The sequence below is a fragment of the Anopheles merus genome, chromosome 3L, assembly GCF_017562075.2.
Source record: "Anopheles merus strain MAF chromosome 3L, AmerM5.1, whole genome shotgun sequence".
In the NCBI taxonomy this organism is placed as follows: Eukaryota; Metazoa; Arthropoda; class Insecta; order Diptera; family Culicidae; genus Anopheles; species Anopheles merus.
In genome coordinates this window covers 29,561,349-29,576,434 of record NC_054085.1, presented here as the reverse complement: position 1 = coordinate 29,576,434, position 15,086 = coordinate 29,561,349, and positions in this window count along the sequence as shown.

Here is a 15,086-nt window from a genome sequence, read left to right as displayed (position 1 = left end):
GTGAGGGTCGAGAGCGCAAAAAGTATACAACCGCAACGGTGGAAGCTCATAAATGAGAATGCAGAATACGAGTTTTCACTTTTCATCCGATGATAGCCCGGAAATGGCGGAGGAAGACGCGAATTAACCTGTCGTGTGTACGTAACCCTGCTAATTGGCACCGAAAACGCTACTTCCGTCATCTGGAATCAAGAATTAACCCGATTGAAGGAAGTTTCAACGGTGCCATTCCTGTGGTGCTTTCGTCATGTGTGATCATGACATTTGCCTTCTTTGCACGACTCACTTTCGCTAAGGAGCGTCTCTTGTAGAGGAAAGGAAATGACTAATGAAATTTTGTGTTTATCTTATATCGAGACAGATCTGCGCCGGATAATTAAAGATTCACATACCGTCACATGACAAAGCATTCGTACGTGCTGTACAATCGAACAATCGTCGAATACTTTAAAGCATTTCAGGTTTAAATAAATTGATAAATCATTAGAATTACTCCGGTTTGGAAGAATAAAGTAAAGCTTTAAATATGGTAAAGTTACTAGTACGTTAAAAGAATTTGATTCATCTTTAATTATTGATATTAAACCAGTTGTTCCGACGTTTATTTGCAGTTAGGCAATGCCATAATGTCATACATTTTGCGAAAAGATTGAAAGTGCAATACATGTTTGAATTGATACTCATAAGAAAACGTCTCTGTTCTTCAACGAATTTCAATTAAACAAACGAAGCATACTCCAACAAACGCTCAGCAAAAGTCCATTCCGTGAAGGGTAAAATCCCTATGTGCACCAGCTTGCCCTGCAATTGTGCTCCACCACACAAACCCAAACGGCAGAGCATGGCGTAGCAAGGGGGAAACAAAAACAAGCCCCACGTGTCCAGCTGCTTTACTGCCGACGGAAAATAGGGATGGATCTCGCTGGCCAGAATCCTTAAAAATGTCAAAAGCATTCCACACACACACACACACACAAAAAAAACCCACACACCAAAGTACAACAAACCCCAAACACTCCACTGCCACCGTCGCAGCATAATGGCCATCTTACCTTTGTAAGAGGATTAACGCATTTTAGTACGGCAGCAAATTTAGCTCGCTTTTTCTGCTGTGGGTTCGTTCGTCGTGCTCAACAGCTGCGGGGACATCGTGCCACCCCTTGCGGTCGGTGCTCATGCTGGCGGTGAGAGAAAAACCACACGCCTTTTGCTTTTCGGCACCAATGCTTGGGGTTTACACTTTTTTGCTTTTGTGTCTCTGCATCTACGCCGGGCACGAAAAGAAGCCTCCCTCCCGACGCAGCTGGCTATTTTCATAAGGACGCAACGGCAAGATAGGAAAGAAAAGGGGGTGAAAAAACTTCAACTGAAATAGCGCTTTTACCTTTGCCGAATGGAAGGCTGGGTGTGAAAATGGATTTAAATCGTACCAAACGCTCATCCAGAGCTTTGGCGCATCCGACGCTGATTTCGGCCGGGTTTTTTGTTTGTGCGCTCCCTCGCAGCGCGCTCCTCATAAATGGTGTGTGTGCGAAAGTGTCAGTATTATGATACTACAACCTATTATTAGCGTTTATCGTTGCATCGGTACGGGGAGCTCAGCTCTGGCTACTACTGAGCATCCAGTGTGTTAGCGTGCTGTCATAAAAACGGGATCAAGCGATTTAGGCGTAACCGATGTGTGATAGTCTGATAAAAGAAGGATGGATTTTGAAAAGTGTTTTCTTTTTGTTTGGCTTTCAAAGAGTGTTTTTTTTATTTATTTTCTTGCTTAAGCAATAGGAAACATTCTTAATTTTAAAACATAAAAACTTATTGCTTTTAAAATCAAATTTTCATCAGACTTTCGGTCTCAGCCGTTTTGTGTTGCAATGTTCTACAATTAATCAAAAAAAATTTGGCATATTTTTGTCAAACCATGCAGACATAATTCCAACAAAGCAATATATCATTTAATTTAAGAGTGTTTCAACTCATTTCACAGATCCAATACTCCAATACGATCAGTAAAGAAGCAATGGAAGAACGAATGAAAACATTATCTGACGGCGAACAGGATAGCTGATAGCTCTTCTTTTTTTTTGTTCCTGCTAAATGGCATAGCTCATACCTTAAGCATAATAAAGGTAGGTATTTTAAGGCAAACTTCATATATTCCTCTGAAGCTCATACCAACCGGAGAATGCTTTGCCAATGTGCAATCGCGTGGATTTAAGCGCGAACGGTGAAACTGAGTGAATAAACCGTGTGGCTATCATCAGCCACACACACTGCAAAACGGCAACGCAAAAGCTTTTCCATTATCCTTGCATTGCGCTGAATGCCTGCGCTGCGTAGACGATGCGATACAAGGGCATCAAAACTTCCTTCTTGCTTTCCACGCCTTTTTTTGAGCGCTTGCACTCGGGTGTAGAAGGTCTGTAAAACATCACGCGCTGGGAGCACCGAACTTAAAAAGGTACCTGAAAAGAAAGCAGACTCAAGGCCGCAACCATATAAAGCATGAACACTCTCGCTGCATTGTGTGTAGTGGAAATATGCAATAGAAACCAATACGCTTAGCTAGGTGAAGAGTTTGAAAAGACGCAAACGAGAGGGTCAGTGGCACAGCAAAAAAAAAACAACGCTCCACCTCGTTGAATGCGTTCATGAGCACATTCCTTTGTCTATTTAGGGTGTTTTAAGCGCTGGCGAGTGTATGATGCTGGGCTGTGTGTGGCGCTGCAACACCATGCAAGCAGGTTTGAGCAGGTACGTTCGGTTCTGCGGGAATGTAAAGTCTTTCGCCCGTCAGGTGTATTTTTTGTGTGTACATTGTAAACCTACCTTTCTTCTGTAAAACAGGAAACGATAACAGTAGCGGCACGTGGAGTTTTTTTTTCTTCTTTTCTTGTACGTTAGGTTATGGCCGCACGTGAGTGGAATTTGTTATTTAGTGTGCATATCAGTTAGCAGCATTCCGTGGTTTATACGGTCGGTGCGTGATGAACTGCCTGTGATGCGGCTGAGTGGGACAAAAAATTGTAAACCCTATACTAGTGTTATAAATGAAAAAGGGTTCAAGATGGTTTTTAGACATGCGTGAGAAAAGTGCAGATGTGTTTCTTTTTTTTTTTTTTTTTTTGGCTCAACAACCGATGTCGGTCAAGGCCTACCAACCCACTTGTGGGGTTGGCTTTCAGTGACTTATTGATTTCCCCCCATAGTAGGATAGTCCGTCCTATGTATGGCGGCACGGTCTGTTTGGGGCTTGAACCCATGCCGGGCATGTTATTAAGTCGTACGAGTTGACGACTGTACCATGAGACCGGCTAAAGATGCAGATGTGTATTGATATGCAAAAAAAAAAATTGTATCTAGTTATAGTGTTTTTTTGAGGTCACATGTTTATTGCATTTTGCGCTTAATGAAATTGCAGGTATTGTAAACAGCTAGTTCAGCTATGTTTTTAAAACTTATTGCAAATTTGTTAGTTTTTTATCGTCATTCAATTAGGAAAAGAAGACACATTAGAAAGTGTTATACTTTTCTTTCGTTATACTGTTCGTTTGATAGTATATGTCAATCAATTAAAAAACTTACATATTAACAGTCGATTAGATTGTACGGCTGGCTTTCTTTTGAAGTCGACAGAGAGCGCCGTAGATGAAGGATAAAAGAGAGAGAGAGCGGCTTAAATTGATCGTGCCGAGGACTCCCAAATGATGCAATTCTTTCAATCGCAACGCAGGGAATGACATTAAACCACTCTTTCTTCTAATCCAGAGACAGACTACAGGGGTTTTAGCTATTCATAGCTATTAGATATTTCATTATTTTAATTAAATACTCTCAAACACAACACTCAAATATAAACACTCCCCATATACTGGTAAGAGTTTACATCCAAATGCCATCTAGGGCACCAAAACATTATAAATTCTTACGTACTTCTTCTTCTTCTTATTGGCGTAACGACCTGATGCCGGCTTGTACAGGGTTTCCAGACTTATTAAGTAGCCCACAGTCGGATAGTCAGTTCTTGCTACAGGGGGACGGACTTTTCAGTTCGCAGGCCGCATTGCTTCGTAAATAACGTTTTTAAGGGTCAATTTTACTTTCCCTTTAACTGAAGCCGATCTTGTAGTACACGTAGGACTTAACACTATGCCCATCATGGGTTCAAGCCCCGAATGGACCGTGCCCCTATACGTAGGTATAGTGGTAAAGAATAGTCTTTCAGTTACTTAGACCACAGAAGAGGCATTGCAGATTTTCGAAGGGAATAATTAAATAGTTGCTTTGAGTGTTTTTTTATAAACAGCTGTTATTTTCAGTTATTTTTAATTGTGTTCTTGATTTTAAGTAAGATTCTACTTGTTTGAGAAAAAAAGTCACATGATGAAATGTAACTTTATCCCGTTTTTCGTTAAAGAAGGCTTGCGATTATTGTGCTAAAAAGGTTTAAAAAAATGACGAAAGAATTTTGACATTTACGTTCTCCGTCAAATGATTCGTTCATTCGTTCCGAAGTTTTTACGTCCAATGGTTATAAGGGTGTAATGAAAACGAAGCATCGACATGATACTTTTATGTTATGAAACTATTACAAAAGTACAATGAAATCAATCAACGCAACATGAAGGTTAATCGAGCCAGGTAAGCAAAACTTTTCTTCATAAAACCCTGTACAACCACTCTCGTACCATAAATCCTGTACCAAAACTGTGCTTCAAAAACGCCAACAATACAAAGACATACAAATTTACATCCTTTGCAGACTGCATAACGATTAATTTAATTTTTATTTGACATTTATTGCTCATGATTGCCGGTGACCGGCCAAAAGTAAAACCATCCAAAGTACAACCGAAACAAAAAGTCATTCAAGTTAGGAACTCATTTTGTGACAGATTTTAACGACACTGTTTGCCATAGCTGACGCTAGGAAAGCATTGTCGGGCGTTGCAAAACGGTTGTTCGAGGGTGAAGAAACAAAAAAGAGGAGAACAAAAAAGTGTAAACGCTAAGATCGCACTAATGGAACAACACACCGTGAGTAGCCCCACTGGTGGAAGACAAATCCAGTACGAACAAACGACCGTTCAGCAAACAGCACAAAAGCTACACATTTTAATGAAACTAACCTCGAATAATATGCGTCCCTCGGGGAGGGATACCAGCGCAGAAATGAAGTGTTGAAAGTAACAGGAAACAGTAAGCTTCACCCCAAGCATGACTCTTGTTGGCTTGGAAGCCGTTGAAAGGGTTGATACTAAAGAATGGATGAGAGCTGGTACGATAGTTAGCAAGCGGGAATTGCACTTTTCCCCCCTTGTTTTGGCTTAGCCTTTCGCCCCATTTCCACCTTTGAAGAAGGGAGAAAAAAAAACGCTCGCAACGATTCCCGGGACCCTTTATCCAGAGCTTAACCAGCGAACGGGATTACTGAACGCTCCTTTAGGTATGGAAACTTGCGAGCAAACGGGAATGAAAATAGTGCTTAATCGTCGGATAATGCCAACCCTGCAAACGGCGTTCGGTGGGCGGTTTGGCAGACAATGGGAAGGCAGGGACAGAATGCAATTTTATCTGATGGCATTGCTAAGGTGTCGAATGGTGTCATTGCCAATGGTACGGTCCGATGTCTTACTTTTGCACGGCTGTGTTCTGTACTTTGTTTTAGGTTGATTATAAAGCTTTAAACTTTTTCTGAAAGACTAGCACAACTCTCGAGCCAGCAAAACTGCGAACTCTAGACAAAGCTATTGCAAAGTGCGAATGAAAATTGATGAACAATTGTACCACAACCATATTCTAAAAACAGTAAAGAAACTTTATTGTAAACCTGTTCCCAGCTTCTCGATCATTCCCGCGGCCCGCAGCCATCTGGTAATGGCATGTTGGTAAGCAATTTCGGTGATTAGCCGAGTGTACGGCTAGGTGAAGTATCTGCTCACACCGGAAATGCAGCATCCCAGAGATGCATACAGTTAACACGGGTAAGATGATACTTTTTCTCCCTGTGGTGCACTTACTGCGCGAACTCCCGAATTGGTCGTAAAATTTTATTATTATGAAAATGCATCGCAAAAGCTGCTGCGCGGCTGCTGGTCGCATCCACCTAGCAAAATTCTGCTTCCAGCTAAATCTGCATCGATTTTCAGTTTCTGTTTTCATAACAGCAAAGAGATCATGTTTTCTTTTCTACCAACTACCAACTACCAAACCAACTCCTTCGTATCGTACCATAGCTTATCCAGAAACATATTTGGAATGATGGCATTTTGAGGCAAGCCCACGTATTGCAATGGCTTGATGGCAAAACCCATTAAAAGAAATGGCAAAATCCTACCACTCTCAAAACACGAATCCATTCGTCAAACCTACCTACAATTAAGCATTTATTTTCGCATTAATTTTACTACCCCCGGCCGAAAGTGTTTCCTGCGATCAGGTTTAGCTTTCGTTCAGGTGTTGGTGCTGGCACTAGCGATTGCTTGGAGTAAACGTTGTTCCCCCAAACCATTTATCAGTGAATGGTTAGTCTTTCGCGGGGGGTAGTTTCCCTATTCCCCAGTTCGGTTCGGTTTTGTTTTGCTGTTCCACTGTGGTTCCCCGGCCGGTGCAAGCCAATTAAATCATCGTTTTCATTTCACGTCGGAATGGTTCCGGCAGTGTCCCACGCAGGCACAGTAGGTACTTCATTTGACTTTCACAGTGATTCGGAATTGAAGGCAATGAAAAGGGGCAAATTAAAAGAAGCTAGACTTGCTTGCTGATGATGGTGATGAAAATCTTACCCCGTTGAAGTTGGGCTTTTGGACACGAGGACGGTGAGTGATTCTTTGGGGATAATTAATGGCACATTGGCATACGAACGCGATGCCGATAGTGATAGAAATCGGTCGGGCGGACGATTTATTGCTTTTTGCACGACACGACACAATGGTGGTGTTTAAGGTGACGACGAATGGCTTTGGATACTTGTTGGGCCCAAGGTTGTGGTGGACTCAATGTGGATTGCGAAAGCTTTGGAAATTCAGCTAAATGTGGTTGTATAACGTGATTGGCTGTGGTGTAAATAAATGTTGCTATGGTAACCATACAATTTCTTCACTGAGGCGTTTGTGTATCTCTGCACTGTGCTATTCAAGAGCATAAAAAATAAAGAAATGGTTTAGTGTACGGTTTGATATTTATATAATTATTTATATTATTTTTGTATAACTTGTTTCAATTATTTTTTTCCTATTTGTTCCTGTTTTTACATAACGGCTTAAGTATCTTTTGTTTTCATCGCTCTAGAGCCAACCGATGCCAGAACCAGTGCTCAATTCAAATAAACTCAACCCGGATACTACAGTTAACATGCGCATAATAAACACTAAAATAAGATTAATGTAGCTTCACGACGCTTTACAATTTGTTAACTTGCGAACAAGATGCAACAGTAAGATAATTCATCCATCCTGATCCAGCTGCTCGTAGACGTGGACATTTTTCGCCTCCCTTTCCATCCGGTCAGAGTGTAAGTTGATTATGCATTCCACCGGTTGTCAGAGAGTGGGCTATTATGCGGAGTCGTTAAAATTAAAAAATTCCCCAACACACAGCACGGAAAGCAAGTCAACATGGAAAGTGGACGACAAGGAAGGGTCATTACAAGACACATCCTTTATAAGACACAGCACAGCAGCAGCAGCAGCAGCAGCAGCAGCAGGATGCTTCCGTCGTATATTTTCGATGGATTTGTCTCCTACGAAGCGTAACGTCCGTGTAGAAATAAAGACGCACTAAAGACGCTGGGCTCATAAATCAAATCGAAGCTCAACCTCCCACCAGTGCCCGGAAGCCTAAGATGATGTACATGATCTCTTGACCGTGTGTGCCGTGTGGACAAAAGGAGGGAAAAGTAGAGCATGTTTGTTTATTTTTCTTAATGAACTTTCTTTAAGTGCAAGCATGGTTAGACGAGCAGAAATTTCTTAAACATTCTTATGATTGCTATTGGAAGAATGTAGCTCTCAAGGCAATAAAAAAATCTCCTACCAATTGGTCAATTATGAACATCATCAAGCCTCTTGAAAAGTACGTTAAATGGGATTTACACAACAAAGGATAAAGCCTAAGACAGAAACGAAAGCGATATGGCCATCATCGAAGCTTTACGTTCATACGAGGAATGATTTTCAACGCTTTCGGATCGTGAACTGTGATTGATAGTACCATAGTCCCAAATAGATTGTCATTAGCTATGTTCAGAGCGGCACAAGTAGTTGCGAACTTCCTCTAAACGTCCCCGAAGGACACACAAATCGTCGCATAAGTCATTACATTCCCATCACGCGGCAAATATCAGCAAATCTACGGTTACAGCCTGCAACCAACGGATGTGAAGCTTCGAGACGTGAATGCGAAGTAAACAGCACTTCAACAGTCGCCAGCAAAGAACACCAGTCTGATACGAACGAAACGGAGTAAGCCTACAACGATGTGAACGTACTTTGGTCTACAAACAGATCGGCGCTTGAAAACGGGTAATCATCGAATTTTGGAGCAACTGCTGCACAGCACCGTCATGCCGGGGAGTCGTCCTGTCCGATTGTGCTCTCTTCTGGTCTCGTGAAGAGGTTACTCCATTGCGGATATTTTACTGATACACGTCACATGTTCACATCCGTAATGACAAATGTTGCCCTGTCGGGTCGGTGCTGTCGTCTTTCCCCTCTCCAAATGCACCATCCATCATCGATGGCTTTTGATGCTGGTCCCCCCCCCCCCCTACAACGACCCAATCCGGCGGAGAAGAGGTAGTCTTTGTTTTGCCTCGCAAGCCTACCCACAGCACGACTGCGTGACTTTGGACGTGAACACCACGTAGGCAGTATGAATGTGTGATTTTTAGCATTACGAACGCACATCACGTCTCAGCCAGTCCTAAGTACGAGAGCGTCTAATTTCTGGCAAAGAGGATTTTTATTGTCCTGTGGTTTGTGCGATGCACACACAGTCCTCTTTCACAGTGCTCTTCTGCAACAAGCTCTGTTCCAATTACTGGGTCACCATTTAGCCGCTAGTGGCAAATCCCCTCATTTAGTGAAATTGTGCTTTTTTGGGTTAATTTCGTCGAACAACGATTCAACATATTGCGCCTGCACACACATACACTTTTTAGATGCTAGAAAGGAAACACCCTACGTTTCGGTTTGTAAATGCACACCAAGCAACGACGCCCATGCATTTGCCATTACTCACATGTGCCGTAATGTACTGAAACCAAACAAGGGACAATAAAAACTGGTCCCCAAACGGGTGGCTTCCGTTTCGATAACTCAAGGTACTGTTGCGCTCGGGAACGAGGAACCTAGTCTAGCTGCATCAGTACACTCTTGTGGTAATGGTTGTGACTCCTTTGGGGCGATTTATAATCCTGCAACTCCATGCAAACGCTCAATTTCTACGTTCTAAAGGGCAGTGCGCTTCCAGCACGTTTAGGATGTAGTTAAACTTGGTTGCCGTTTCTGGCGAACTAAAGAGAACAAAACTGTGCACTCTAAACCACTGTTTCCGAGAAGAAATTTCGTGACCGGGCAAGGTAACCGTGGAATGTTTGGGTCGATCGGTTTTAAGCGTTAGAATGCTGCCTTCATTTTAAACCATTAAACGATATAATTTATACTGCCACACGGTGGAACAGTGCGGTTTATTGGTATTCGTATGTGATGGTAATTGTAAATGTAGCTGTAATTATTCTACAGAATGCTAAATATCAAGATTTTTGTAGATATTTACGCCATGTGGGAAATTACTTTACACTTATTAATACAAAACAAATCAATAAATTTAAACTAAACTCCTGCTCAAAAAGGACCACACCAGCATAAGGATTAATCAATAATCCTTTTTTTATTCTTCTTAAAACCATTACCACCACAAAACGATCCGTAAGTAGGGTAACCAACTTTAAAGTAAAAGGTGACAACACGCCTTTGCGTGCCAGCAAACGAAATCGAAAGTTCAAAGTCTGGGCCAGTTTGTGGTCACCAACCTGGTTCCCACGTACAACACCACCGCTCCCCACACCAATGTCAACCGATCCGTAACCGAGAATATGGTTCAACTGTTTGACAACAGGGCATGGAAGGAATGGGCCCACGTGAACGCCCGAGTCAGCAGAGCTATAATCTTCAGATCGTTTCATGCGGCAGGTCGCAGGGAACAAAGTTGACCCGAAGTGTGACTACTTCTTCACGCTAGCCCCCACCTCACCTGCCGCCTGCTTTCAATGACAACCGGGGAGTGCAAGCCATTTATCAACCGGAACTCTCGGTGTACGTGCCTCGGTTACCTCGGCAGGCAGGCGTTACGGGCCGATTGTTTGCCTTCATTTTCACCGTAAGCCATTCGTATCCATTGCGGAAGGCGTGCGACACTGGTGATGGTGCTTCATTGACGCCTCCCCCAATCCATATCCACGGGGTTCGGGAAGTGGGTAAGGTGGGCCCTGTTATTTCCTTTGAGAGTTGATCTCCCCGAACGAAGGGTGACTTGCTGCTGCTACCCGGCCTACTTATTTTATTCGGTTGATTTGGCTTAATTTTAACGGTCCACTCAAGCGGCGACACATAATCAGTAGGCGACAGGCGGGCTACATCTAGTCAACGATGGGACCGGTCGAGCATAATGTAGCCGCTGCTTACAAATGGGGGGCGTTTATGGTTGGTTGAGTAACTCCAGCAGAGCTTTAAGCTGGTTCAAAACGACAAACATCCGGTAAAGATGATACAGTTGACCACTTTAAATAGTTGCTTATTATATCACTACTGATAGTTTCATACTAACTCTTCAAATAGTAACTTATAAGAACGTTAACTGACTTTAATAAAACCTAAAATCATTACAGCAAACTTTGCAAAGGTTCTTTCGTATTAATGCTGCAAACCATCAACCAAGTTGTGACGCATTGATTGTGCTCTTTGGCACGTTGCCACATCGTGCTTGGCACAGCAACAAAAACCAAGCATGGAACGTTCCAGCACGCGTCACCACCACCTACCGCGTGCTTGGTTGGGTAAATGAGTTTATACGATTTTCCGTGACGTGTGCGCTGCATCATCTATTGTGTTAACAAATTTATTTCCCACAAACGCCCACAAACCCGACCCACCGACCCCCCCCCCCCCCCCGACGTACCGTGCGCTTTGCCGTGCTTGTCAGTGTCTTTCAATTTTCAATTCCACACCCACGTTTATCTCACGCCACACTGCTCGAATGGAAGCGACGGTACCGTACAACGCAACCCCGTTGTAATAATTTCCCCGACAATAACGAAGCGCAGCGAAGAAGGATTGTGTTTACGGGCGCACCCCGACGTTCCCTTTGTTTCTCCTTCCACGCCAAGTTTCCACCAGTTTCCCGGGCAGGAAGTGTAATGAATTTATTTTCTTCCCAATAACGATGTTTCCTTCGCGAGAATGTTTTGCACCTCGCACGTTTGGTACCGTTCCGCCGGTAGCGTTTTGGTTTGGTCGGTGCAAACAGTGTGCCAAACGCGAAAGGAGCGTCAAGCGCAGTGAAGCTTGATGAAAGTCAATTTTCTCGATCGCTCCGCTTGGAAGAACTTGGTAGAGTTTTATCATTTCAAAAATTGTACGTTTTCGGAAAAATGCGTTGAAGCAGCAAGCATAAATTAGGCTTAATTTGGGCTTATCGAGATCTTCATTGAATCCAGAGAGCTCAATTTGCAAAGCAGAAGCTTGCCACATAATCATTTACTTAAACAATTTATAATTCTTCAGCATATCCATTGAGGAAACTGTGTACAATTATACAAACATATTATTAAAAAAAAAACTACAGTTTTTTTCTTAATAGACTTTTGTATATTTCAGCTCTGCATAGCATATTACCATAAAACCTTGATATTTTGTCAGTTTTTGGAATATACTCCAAATACAAGTCGTACAAAATAATCAAATTAACTGAGACAAAAAGATCCTTAAGACTAGAGCCAGATCTTTGCACAAAAGTGGTCGTTTCACGTACAATACAAAAGCGAACTGACTGCAAAAGTGCTCTCACTCTCACACAGTACACCCAAATCTTCTCCATCGTCGGCTGCCAACAACTACCAGTAAAAGCAATTCCGTAACTGAGGGCTGAGCTGGCGAAAATAAAGAAAATTCTATTAATTTTATTACCATATAAATGAAATAAAATAAAAATAAAATTGATCGCAATCGAGTCGAATGCTCTTTCGATGGTGTGACCGCTGCGGATAGGGAGGTGTGAACCCCACACCACATCCAATCGATGCTATCGATGGTGTGTGTGTGTGTGTGTTTAGCACGATTGTATTATCGGTACGATAAAAGTTTATGGGTGGCCACCGTGTGCGTTCGTGTCGCGTTGGGCGGAAATGGCATAACAAAACAAAAAACCGAACAAACCATTGGCCGTTGTCATCTACGCCTGAACCGGGAGGCGGTTGGGAAGGATCCACAAAAATGCGATCGCCCAGCTGTGTTGAGCGACACAGCCAAAACGGGAAATATCGCAAACCACACGCCACCACCAAATTGGTCGCGTTAGCTGACGGAAGTAGCTGTTTCCCAGAGACACCAGGTTGAACGAAAACATTGGAATGATGTTGGGCCATTCTTTGTTTATGTGCTCGACATGGGAAGCTAGAAGTCAGTGGCATGATAAAGGGAGCAAATGTGTGAACGATACGGTGGGATAAAATCAGAATCAGTTTACTGGATTGCATTGACAAAGTGTCATAATATCGGTGCTATAATATCAAAATATCATCAATCACGAACACAATTAATCTCATTGGACTCATTTATCTGATTGCATATGTGACCGCATTAGGATTCAGTGTGAAATAAATTGTAGAGAAGAATCGAGAGCGAACTCAATCAGAAAAATCATCAAAAAAGGTATTTTTGTAATTCAACTTAAATTCTAGTCCCAAATGGTTTAAGTCTTGCATGATTTAACTACATCTATAATTTAATATATTTATCAAAGACATTGTTCACGCTATACCAGACTGCCCGGTTCTACTGGTCGCGAATGACATTAAGATGCGCTTTCCTGCGCTTAGTATTAATAACGAACTGTGGGCTTGTTCGTCCTGTGACTGAGTAGGCTTCGGTTGCCTGAATTACAACTATGTGCTATCATCCTATCGCAAGAGTCATCAGTTGTTAGGCCTCGATACACTTGAAAAGATAGGAATTATTACCAAAGTAATTTTCATGTTAAAATTGTTAACTGGACACATTTATGTACCTCTATTGTTAATTAATGTAAATTTGATGTTCCTATTAGGCCTTTAAGTACTCGACAATTTTTAATGACTGATTTTCGTTGTCGATTTTTCTGTGCATTATTATTCTTGTCCAAGCATTACAATTTGTATTCAAATGTCATTGATACGTCTTTTGGTGTTCCGAAATGTACAAGTGTCATAAGAAGTTGTATTACGTCTAACTTTAGAAGCCCATAGTTTATAAAACATTTGTTGTAATTGTGTATGTAGGCCACGGAGGCTCGATCCCTTAATGTATAAAAAAGATTAAGAATCAAATTAGTTTACATACAACTAGTAAAATGTAAGTAAACATACAAATAAACATTAGTAGTAAGCGAGAATCGCTCGACCACCACATAACTGCAGTGCAATAAATATTCGCATTAAGCTCGTAACATTGGCATTTCGTTGCTCTTAGACTCACTTGGGCGTCGTTTGGACACCCCATGCAGCAGCAGTCGGAGAACATTCTTTCTGCAGCGCACTGGGAAAATATTTTCATTACTGCGTCATGGTTTGTGCGAGACCGAAACGACCGTCCTTATTGCAATGCATTCAAAAAGAATGCTTACTTAGCCCGTGCGATAGTGTGTATTGTTCTATAGTGAATGGCATTTTTTTTTCTTTCAAGCACAGTGCACAGTGGCCATGTGTGCTTGGGCGTTTTCATATTCTCAAATGGTAAAGCGTTTTACTTCCTCAACACTGCAGCATAAGGTGTCGTCAAGTCAAATCAACTTGGTTTGCTCTAATAAAACGAGGTAACACATTGTTGGAAATTTTGGAGGAAAGCAAAATAGTGAACGATGCAGCAGCAGCTCGAAAAAACACACGCAAAGCAATGAACAACCTAGCCCACATGTGGAGCAATTTTTATGCCCCAATGAACCAAAAATCAGCCGTCGGCTCGTAAGTACAGGTACAGCAAAGTACATGGGCATACACCGTCGTCGCTACTTCACTGTTACCTGCCAAAACCGTTAAATTTCCCCCCATGCAATCCAGGAATTGTGGCAGGATGCTGCCGCCAGACTGCTGTCGGCGCACCGGGACGTAACGATGTGCAAATGGAAAATGTAAATTTTTGCTCGCCCACCCAGGTTTCTCCGGCAAATGTTTGCACGGGTATGGATGAATGGGTGGGATAAGTCGATTGTTTTGATTTGCTTTCTTTGATTTTATTTTATTTTTTCGCCGATGGAACATGTCGATTTCTGTTTCTGCGCTTTCGCTCGATTTGATTTGATTGATATGGTGAAGGTGGGAAAAGAAAACTTGCCTACCCGCCGGGGGCAATCAGTGATCCGTGCACGTTGTGTTCAAATCAGGAACGATTCGTGATTGACTCGAAAAGTTCGGACCATATGGTGTTGGAAATGGAGTTGATGGAGTTTATAAAGTTTGGACCGATAATAGTGCCAAAGGTAATTGAGTAAAAAAAATGCTTTGAAGAGTTACTTTTGTGACGAAATGTTTGAACATTATTGATTTGTTTTTCTTTTTCACTTTCCTTCGGTTGTACTTTCTCACAAATTTTGCTTGAATCTTGGAGCGAAAAAGGTATAGAACATTTTTGTAGATAGTAAATGTGTTTATTAAGCTAAAATGCATATTTAATCCACCAAAAATAGTAAAATATAAATACTTCTCTCATGTTGCATACCTTCAGGCGTTTAACATGGCCAAGCAAGGAAACAAGGTAAAATATAGTAGCTACACTCATCATGCATACCTTTAGGCGTTTAACATGACTAGGCACAAAAGGCAAGACACCTCTTCAGCT